This window comes from Sinohyriopsis cumingii, chromosome 9, assembly GCF_028554795.1.
Source record: "Sinohyriopsis cumingii isolate HCF-2022 chromosome 9, ASM2855479v2, whole genome shotgun sequence".
NCBI lineage: Eukaryota > Metazoa > Mollusca > Bivalvia > Unionida > Unionidae > Sinohyriopsis > Sinohyriopsis cumingii.
The window spans coordinates 122894608-122903796 of NC_142969.1; positions in this window are offsets into that span (position 1 = coordinate 122894608).

Below are 9189 nucleotides of genomic sequence, written 5' to 3' on the forward strand. Positions count from 1 at the left end.
GAACCACCATGGGTTTTGTTATGGTAGTGCCCCGAATAGACCCATGGTACGCTTTGATAATTAGTCGACTATTTTAGTGTATTTGTATATAGCTGTACTGCAGTTGTTCCGGCTTAACTATAACTTGGTCCATACGCGGTTCAGAATAAGCAAGATGGATAACAAAGTGAGACTCTAGATTTAGCCATTCTTCTTTAGCAAGATGGCAAACAGGTGGCCATTTATATTTTTATCTGACTTGATCCGTTGTTTTACGTGCACGTGACCGTGTTTCTGAAAACAGATTCTCATTGAAAGATAAACTTTTGTACATTTACAGGTGTGATGTTAAGAAGATTGGGTGGTAGACTTCCTTGTAATCACACCCCATGCTTTAACGATAATGAGACAATGTTAAACTGCATGCATTAACGTAATTACAGTATTATTCATATTTCAGGCAATCCAGACGAGGACAAATTATACCGAAAATACTGCAAACTACTAATGCTGGTCTTATCTAAACAGTTCTTTCCTATTCAAGAAATGTTCAAAACTCTCTGACATTGATTCTAAATCTTTTGGCGCGCCGTGTGCAAAGGACGATCTGGTAAAATGTTGAATAACGAATAAAATATTCTAAATTGTGATTGTACCTCAGATCATGGAGTCCTGTTAATTTCCAAATTAAAATGTCTTTCTTCGTCCATTCATTAATTTGTTTCTTTCTACAACTATATATCTGTTTCTTGCTGCGAACGTGCCTGTATGCCTTTACATCTTTCTCTTTTTGATTAACTTGAATGTTTATTTCTGAAATATCTCTAAAATAAGAATTCCATATGAATTTTCGAAGTTGATATTATAGAATTAAAAGACAAAAGTGTATCACAAATGAAATAGCATATAATCATAAGACGACAAATAAGTTAATTTCCACCTTGTTGCAGATTACCAAAACAATGTTCTGGGCACCTACTCACCTCGACAACGCGCAGAAGAGATATGTTTATCAGTTTACGGTGAACCAACCACTACCTGAACAAATTATTAAACAATTCAACGTCACTACGAATTCTGATGACCAAGCGAGCAAAAAAACATCAAATGTAACTGATGTACACACTGCAAACTTTTTATAAGAGCTAAAGGACTTGGCTTGTCCCATGAACTGCACTGATCAAGGAGACTGTATTAAAGGTGCCTTATACAATACACTATGTTACGATTGCTTACATATTAGGTTGTGCTAATGTAATTCTGTACCAACGTTTAGCATTTCTAATATTTTATATTTCTCTTGCAAAATTTGGACTGTTACTGAAGATAGAGAGCATGGATTATTTATTCATTTTCCATTGTGTATTCTGTTTTAGTATGTGAAATGTAAGTTACAATTACTTTGAGGAAATGTCTTTTAATATATTGTCTTTTGATAATCTCGTATGACAAATGCATTATCGGTGTAATGGAATGAATATTGAGTGCTTGAGTGCTTAAATCCAGTATTGCCTTCACTAACTGATGTCATTAATACCTCTCTCTCATTTGGGGAATTCCCATCATTTTTCAAAACTGCCATTGTAAAGCCTCTGCTGAAGAAACCAACACTAGACCATAACGATTTAAAGAACTACCGCCCAGTTTCTAATCTCCCATTCATTAAAAAAAAATCTTAGAAAAGGTTGTTCTATCCCAGCCTGCATCTCATATAAATTCAAACAGTCTTTTTAGCAATGTACAATCTGCATATTGCCCTTGCCACTGTACTGAATCTACTCTTTTAAAAGCAGTTAATTACATTCTCTCTGCATTGGATAGCGGAAAGATTACAGTCCTCACCCTCATTGATTTGTCTGCTGCATTTGACACAATATATCATGATATATTACTTCACCGTCTCCAGCATATATTTGGCATACATGGTACAGTCTTACTGTGGCTCAAGCCCTACTTGGTCAACAGGACACAAATTGTATCTGCAAACGGAATACACTCCAACCCAGTTCATCTATGTTGTGGTGTTTCACAGGGGTTTGTTCTGGGACCTGTTCTCTTAATTCTGTACACTCACTCGCTCTCAAGTGTCATAGATCATCATGCAGTGTCTCATCAAGTGTACGCTGATGACACGCAAATATACAAAACTAGCCATCCAACTGAAGTTGATGCTACCATCCAAGGTGTAGAGAGGTGTATTTCTGATGTGAAATCAAGGATGACTTGTAACAAGCTGCATATGAATGATGATAAAACTGAGGCCATTCTGATCACAACACAAAGACTTTCCCATTCACATCCTTTACCTCAAACAATAAATATCAGCAACGCCAACATTAAATTCACACAATCAGGACGAAACCTATGTGTTACTCTGGACAGTACTCTCACATTGCACCAACATGTCATGAATATATGCAAGGCTGCATATCTTGAGCTGAGACGCATCAGTTCCATTCGCAAATATCTTTCTGTTGATGCCACTAAAACACTTGTGTATTCATTAGTACTTTCAAGACTGGACTAGTGTAACTCATTTATGTTTGGTTCATTAAAATCTACTCCAGAAACTTCAAAAAGTTCAAAACACAGCTGCTCGGATCATACTTAGAGTACCACGATCAGAGCACACCTTCCCACTGCTCTGTACCCTATACTGGCTATCCATTCGATCCAGAATCAAACACAAAATTTGTTCTTTGTGCTACATTTCACTGTCGGACTCTAGTCCAACACACCTATCTGACCTCACTCATGTGTACACACCAGCAAGATACTTACGCTCCTCTTCTGACAATCGTATAGTCATTATTCCAAGTATGAAAACAAAGTCATATGGACAGCGTTCTTTTGCATACCAGGGCCCAACAACGTGGAATGAATTGCCCACTGAACTTAGACACAAAGACACAGTGATCACATTCAAGAGGGCTCTCAAAACTCACTTATTTCGACAGCATGAACAAACTTAAAGACCTAATAATGTTTCCTACCTGAGATATTCTCAGCATGTTTTTTATTTTTTAAAATGTTTTTCTAATTTCATGTTGTTTGTTTTTGTAATAATATTATTATGCTTCTCTTCTTATAGGTGTTGTCTAAAGTTGTAAAGCGCTTAGAGCTTCTAAAGATTAGGCGCTATACAAAGTCCTCATTATAATAATAATAATAATAATAATAATAATTCTTATTATTATTATTATTATTATTATTATTATTATATCAGCATGAGTAATCAAACAGACAAATCTTCACATCTCATGAGAAGATATGCAAGTTACGTCCCTTTGCAGCAAGTCTGCTTCCTTTTGTAGTGGAAATTTTCAGTACAGGATTTACATGGAGGCCACAACATTTGTTGGAGGAAGTATCTAGGAAACCGCAGGAAGTACCACCGACCCAAGTGGTGCTACTGAGTACTCTCATACCCACGTTCGCCGAAGCTGAGACTGGCACCCATGTGGACAGAAACGAGATGGCGGTGGTCAGTAATGGCCAGCGCATTTGAACATTCGACCACCCAAATGGAAATGGATTATGCGCAGTAGTGTGACCATATAAATGTGTCAGAAATTTATAAATATAACTAATAAGCAAGAATTCATTCTCATTTGAAAGTAAACAAACACTTTACAAACGATACCCAAATATCGGCTTTATTTTAGCATGTCATCGCCAAACTCGCTTAGCAAACCATTTAACCCTTCTGACCTTTGACCAATGAATCCTTTCGATGATTAAAATAGAAGCTTTGCTGTATTCACAGATGTCGCTCCAGTTGATATATACTCGTACGAGAACCATGATTATTTCATCTCTTTTCATCTCACTTCAGAAAACTTGAGTAACAATATAAATATTCGGTGTCGACATGAACCATCCAACGTCCGCCTAGGTCTCACAAGAAACAGAATTGGTCGACTAAGACAAATTATGCGAACTGCAATGTAATTGAGGTATCATCTGTTCCAGATCATGAACTCTGGCTAGTCAAACACATGCATGTCACTGGTTGCATACCTGATTGGCTATCTGTGGGTGGGGTTTGGCAGTGTGTGGGCTGTTTTAGCAACGTGGCTTTCTTTTCTGGGGATAATGCATTTCATTAAAATTAAAAAAAAGAGTGTTACAAGTATAGATGCAACTTAAGTGGAGAAAACAATTTTGCTTACGACAGAACTTTCCACAGTCATATTTACTCATAACACACACACACACACACACACACACACACACACACACACACACATGTGTGTATATATGGTAGGGTCTTATGATTATGATCATATGATATCGTGTGTTCATTGGTATGATACAATTCGGATTTTTCGGCGATATATTTGCATTGCGCCACCTATCTTGTCCTTATCTTATTTACACTATATGACCATATCTTACTAGTTCAGCATCACCAGATGATTTCGGTAAATGCGAGGGCTTGCTAAAGAGTATGCTAGTTTAAAAATACCCCGATGAATATCACTGTTTCGAAACAATGGCCGTACCCCATCTTCTCAAAAATAAAATCTATATATCATTAAAATCGCTATCAGTGTAACAAATCAGGTTAACCCGTTTGTCGTCTGATAATGTATAATGACGTTACGCAAGGGTCAGATCACATTTGTCCAGAACCAAGAGATCTAAGCTATGGTAGCAAATAAGAGTCATAAATTGAATTATGGGCAGCTGCTTTTTTTCTGGTGGCTTTCAAAATTGACAGGTGTATGACTTTAAAACGTTGTTTTACATGATTTATCACTTTTCATTGGAACACCGTGAGTTGTTTAAAGAGTCTGAGGTCGACATATACCATCATACTCATTTTGGTGGTCCATTCTCAGCGACGATCCCGGCGCTACTCTTCCAGTCACATGTAAAATCTCCCTAACAAGCCCTTGTTGGACAGCACATGTGACAGAACGAGTGTCATGGAAGTATCATACATTTTTAGGACAATTATATGCCATCGTAAAAAGATTTTTTTGTTTTGTATTACCACAATATCAGAGTAATTCCTCTTGCATATCCTATAACCTGTCTGTTTATCAATCATTTCCCGCAGTCATATAATTTAAACTTGAAATTACATGCATATTGATATAGAGCAAATAACAACAAATATACATATATACTATCTTCAAGGTATTTTTTTTTAGTTATTAGACGATCGTAGACTTTCAGACCCACGATAATCATAGCACTCCGGTATGCATTACGGTATAATCAACGCAAGATATATATAGAATGCATGTATAGTATATACCCTGTATCAATGATATACCATGAGATGTATACATTTTTCATTCAAAGGAAACGAGGCTTGCCGAGTTTCCTTTAATGAAAGCTTTATACAACGAGAGGTATATCATTGATTCAGCGTACATACTATACATATATTTTATGTATACCACATAAAAGTTTTCATTTTATATGGGAGATAAACCTGACGGCCAAAAACAATGTACTCTAGGAGAATGAACTCTTCACATCCCCTCACATGTATGTATATGTACGCTCAAACAAGAAGTTCTGTAGTGATTCATAATTTACTGTACACTTCATACATATTAATTGCTGTATGTTTCCTTTAGCAATATTAAATGAAATGAAAACACAAGGTTGATAGTTAACATCCATCTTTTTGAAAATAATGTGCAAGCAAACATTGAATTTACAGCGTTCATTGTCTTGAACAGTAACAGGGCGGCCATTTGCATATATAGCAACACTACGATTCGAGCCAGAAACATCAAAATAATGAAAGAGCAAGAGGTAATTAAATAAGTTAACCCTAACCACGTTTCATTGATATCGTTTCTGTCCATATTTCGCTATTCCTACTAACTGCCAGTGTCACTTTCAACAATTCTAGGTTTCCGCTGTGTGGGTCCTGTTTGAGTATTCGTTTGTTGAAAGAAGTTTACCCAGTTAGGGATCTCGTTGTTAATTTATTTCTTTCTGTAATGTTTGCCTTTTCTTTCATTTTCTTCATGATGCATCCAAGTTTGTTAATTCCAACGACTTGTTTCCTAAACCACTTTGGGTTTGTCGCTGAGATTGGCAAAGTGTAGGGCGCAATATAGAAAGACTCTTCACGTTGACAAAAGTCTGCTGGTCTTAGCTCAGCATACCGTTTGTAGATAGCAAGTGGATATCTCTCTTTGTTGTTTTTGTTTTCATACATCGTATGATTAATATCCCTGATGTCCTTGACATTGTCTCCTGTTCTTGTTTTTGCCTGACTTTCATTGAGTTCAAGATACTCGAGGCCATTCACATCTTTCTTTAGTGTAACATCTCCCCCATTTTATATTGTAATGTTCAGATACGCCCCTCAAACCTTAATGCACAGAGTTGTTAAACCACAGTGTGTTAATAATGGCTTCAGGTGTTTCCATCCCCATTAGTGTTTTGCTATACAAGGCATTTATTTCTTCGTCTGTGATCGGTTGACTCCGATTGGGTTTATTTCCTTTTTAAAAAGATTTTAAATCTTTTTGCTTAGCCCGAAGAGCTTCCCTAGTTAATGTAAAAGTTGTGTCCGTTCCTCTCATGATTCTACTTGCATATTTCTTGATTTTAAGATGGCGATCAATGGAGCTGATGATGCTTCTTAAGCTGTTCGGTTCAAACTCAGATCCATCTTTTCTCCTAACAGTGACTATAAAACCAGCCATGTGCTGATCCAATTCAGATGGGTGTATCTCGTGTAAATTTCTGAATTATTTTTTTACTGCAAGAATTCTGTCACTAGCATTAAATATTTTTAAAGCATTTGCATTCTGCTTACTTTCTATAAATGTTAGTATCTTATTAGGCTCATGGTGTACAAATATATCTCCCCTAACAAGCTCACATTTTTATTTACAAATGTCTCAGCCATGTCTCTATAAAACTCTCCAATTAACTCACAGTTTAGTAGATTAAATGTTGCTTCATCATAATGCTCCTTATCTGATGTAATTGTTTTCTTTTTTCCAGAGTTGTAGTGTTTGATTTTTGTCAGAGGGAGAGACTAGAAACAGCAGTGTTGACAGAGATGATGACAGCAGACGACACAGGGTGGAGCTCAATAATATTTATTTCCTGGAATGAGTATGGTTGTTTCTTTTGTATAAAAATGTTAGTTTCTATAAAAATATTTTACATGAAAATCATTTTCTTGTTATTTTCTCCGTTTTAAATTTAATATTTCAAGAAATTCATATCCATGTTTAGAGAGTATAATAGCTATAGAAACATGAGTATTATGCTTATTCATACTCCATGGGCAAATCACATGCTACTCGTATATCAGGTTGCTTAGTTGCCAACACTTCAAAGGCCATGTTATGTTTAATGTATGTCATATATATATATATATATATATATATATATATATATATATATATATATATATATATATATATAATGTTTGGAGATTTCTTAAGGTTTGGTGTCATCTGAAAAAGGACCTCTGTAAAGAGCGTTGAGAGAGTTGGCTTTGTTAATATCATTAAGGATGATATTTGACATACCAATACCTTGCTGTGGAATGTATAAACGATGTTTTGAACCGTAATCGTGTTTGAACTGAGGCTAAAACAGAGTTTAAATATGTAAATCAACCGTTTTAATGTGTTTTATATGTTAAGGACACATTATGTTTGATTGTTTATTTTTTTGGGCCTTTTGATTTTTTAACTTTTTTCTTCACACAAATAGACACGTCGATTGCCAGCACCCTTTAAATAAAATTGTAATACTTACAATTGATCACATTATTATTAGCAAGACACCTCTTCAACAGAAGCACATGTAATTGTATATATGCACATTGTATCTCACCTTATTAAGCATTTATTTAAAACCAATTTGATTCTCATTACAGTTTGTTTTATTTTAAACATATGATGTAGCTAAAGTACTGTATTGTTTTCGTTCATGATGTTCCATATAAATGTAATTGAACAGGACAACATCATAAACAATAATGTAATCATAATCGATAAGCATAAAGTAGCAACATAAGGTCTCAGTTTACTAAAGGTTAATAAACAACTGGCTATCCAGCTAGAAAATGTAGTCCCCCCGTTATATAGATTGTTAAATGATATTGATTATTTAACAGAGGAAGAACATTATTTTATAGTCCTTCAAGTTCTTACTCGTTATCCTAGAATTTAAAATGGATTCTCACATTTCCATGACAACTGTGTAAACAACATATACTGAGTGAATTTTTAAAAGTGATTTGTTGTAATGTGCATGAACCACTTATATATTCTCTACGTCGTTCTCCAAATTCGAAATTGACTTGAGAATTTTGTAAAATGAACTATTTAATGTCTCTAACTTTTGCCATTAACCTTTGGTAATGAGTGATTTTAATATTGATTTTATGCAAGGATGTATAAGGAAATGTAATGATATTTCACAAATATATAATCTCATTCAAATGACACAGCTCCTCCCCCCCCCAATGGAGCCACTGACAAGTCGATACCATTTATTCGTCGTATCCTGAATAAATAGTCTAGCAGTCTGTGCCAACATATTATACTGGTGGTCACCGTTCTGTCCGTGCTACAGAACACAAGTTCTTGAAAATCCTTAGGAGATGAGAGAGAGAGAGAGAGAGAGAGAGAGAGAGAGAGAGTTGGGTGGGGGAGACATAACAATACACAGTGACAGACACAAAGCGTAAGAAAATATAAATATTATTTCGATTATGTAATACACTTTCATACTCATAGCTATATAAAAAGCATAACTGAGGAAAACATTATACTGTTTCTCTTTCTTTCAAAGGCAATTCAAAGTTTGCTTTATAAACTTTTCGCATTGCTACTTTTAAACACAATATATATTGGTTTAAAATAAAAAGCTCTTTTTGCAAGAAGCAATTTTTATCCATCGTAAATGCTAAATCAAATGCCTCTGAAATTCTGTGGCTGGAACAATTGTAAACTAGACGTGCATCATGTTCTTTCGGTCGAAATTTCATTTTTGACTAGGTAATCTTGTCCACATGTTAACTTTATCATCTCTCCTTTCAAAATGGAAGAAACAGCTTGTTTAGTTCATCCACTAATGTAATAAACCAAGGCTAAAGCATGTGCTACAAGGAAAGTAGTTCTTTTACACGATACTATTTTTAGACACAGTGCAGTATGTAGCTGTGTAGTATGGAAAAACTACTGCACGATTTTAATAATGTGAAGCTAA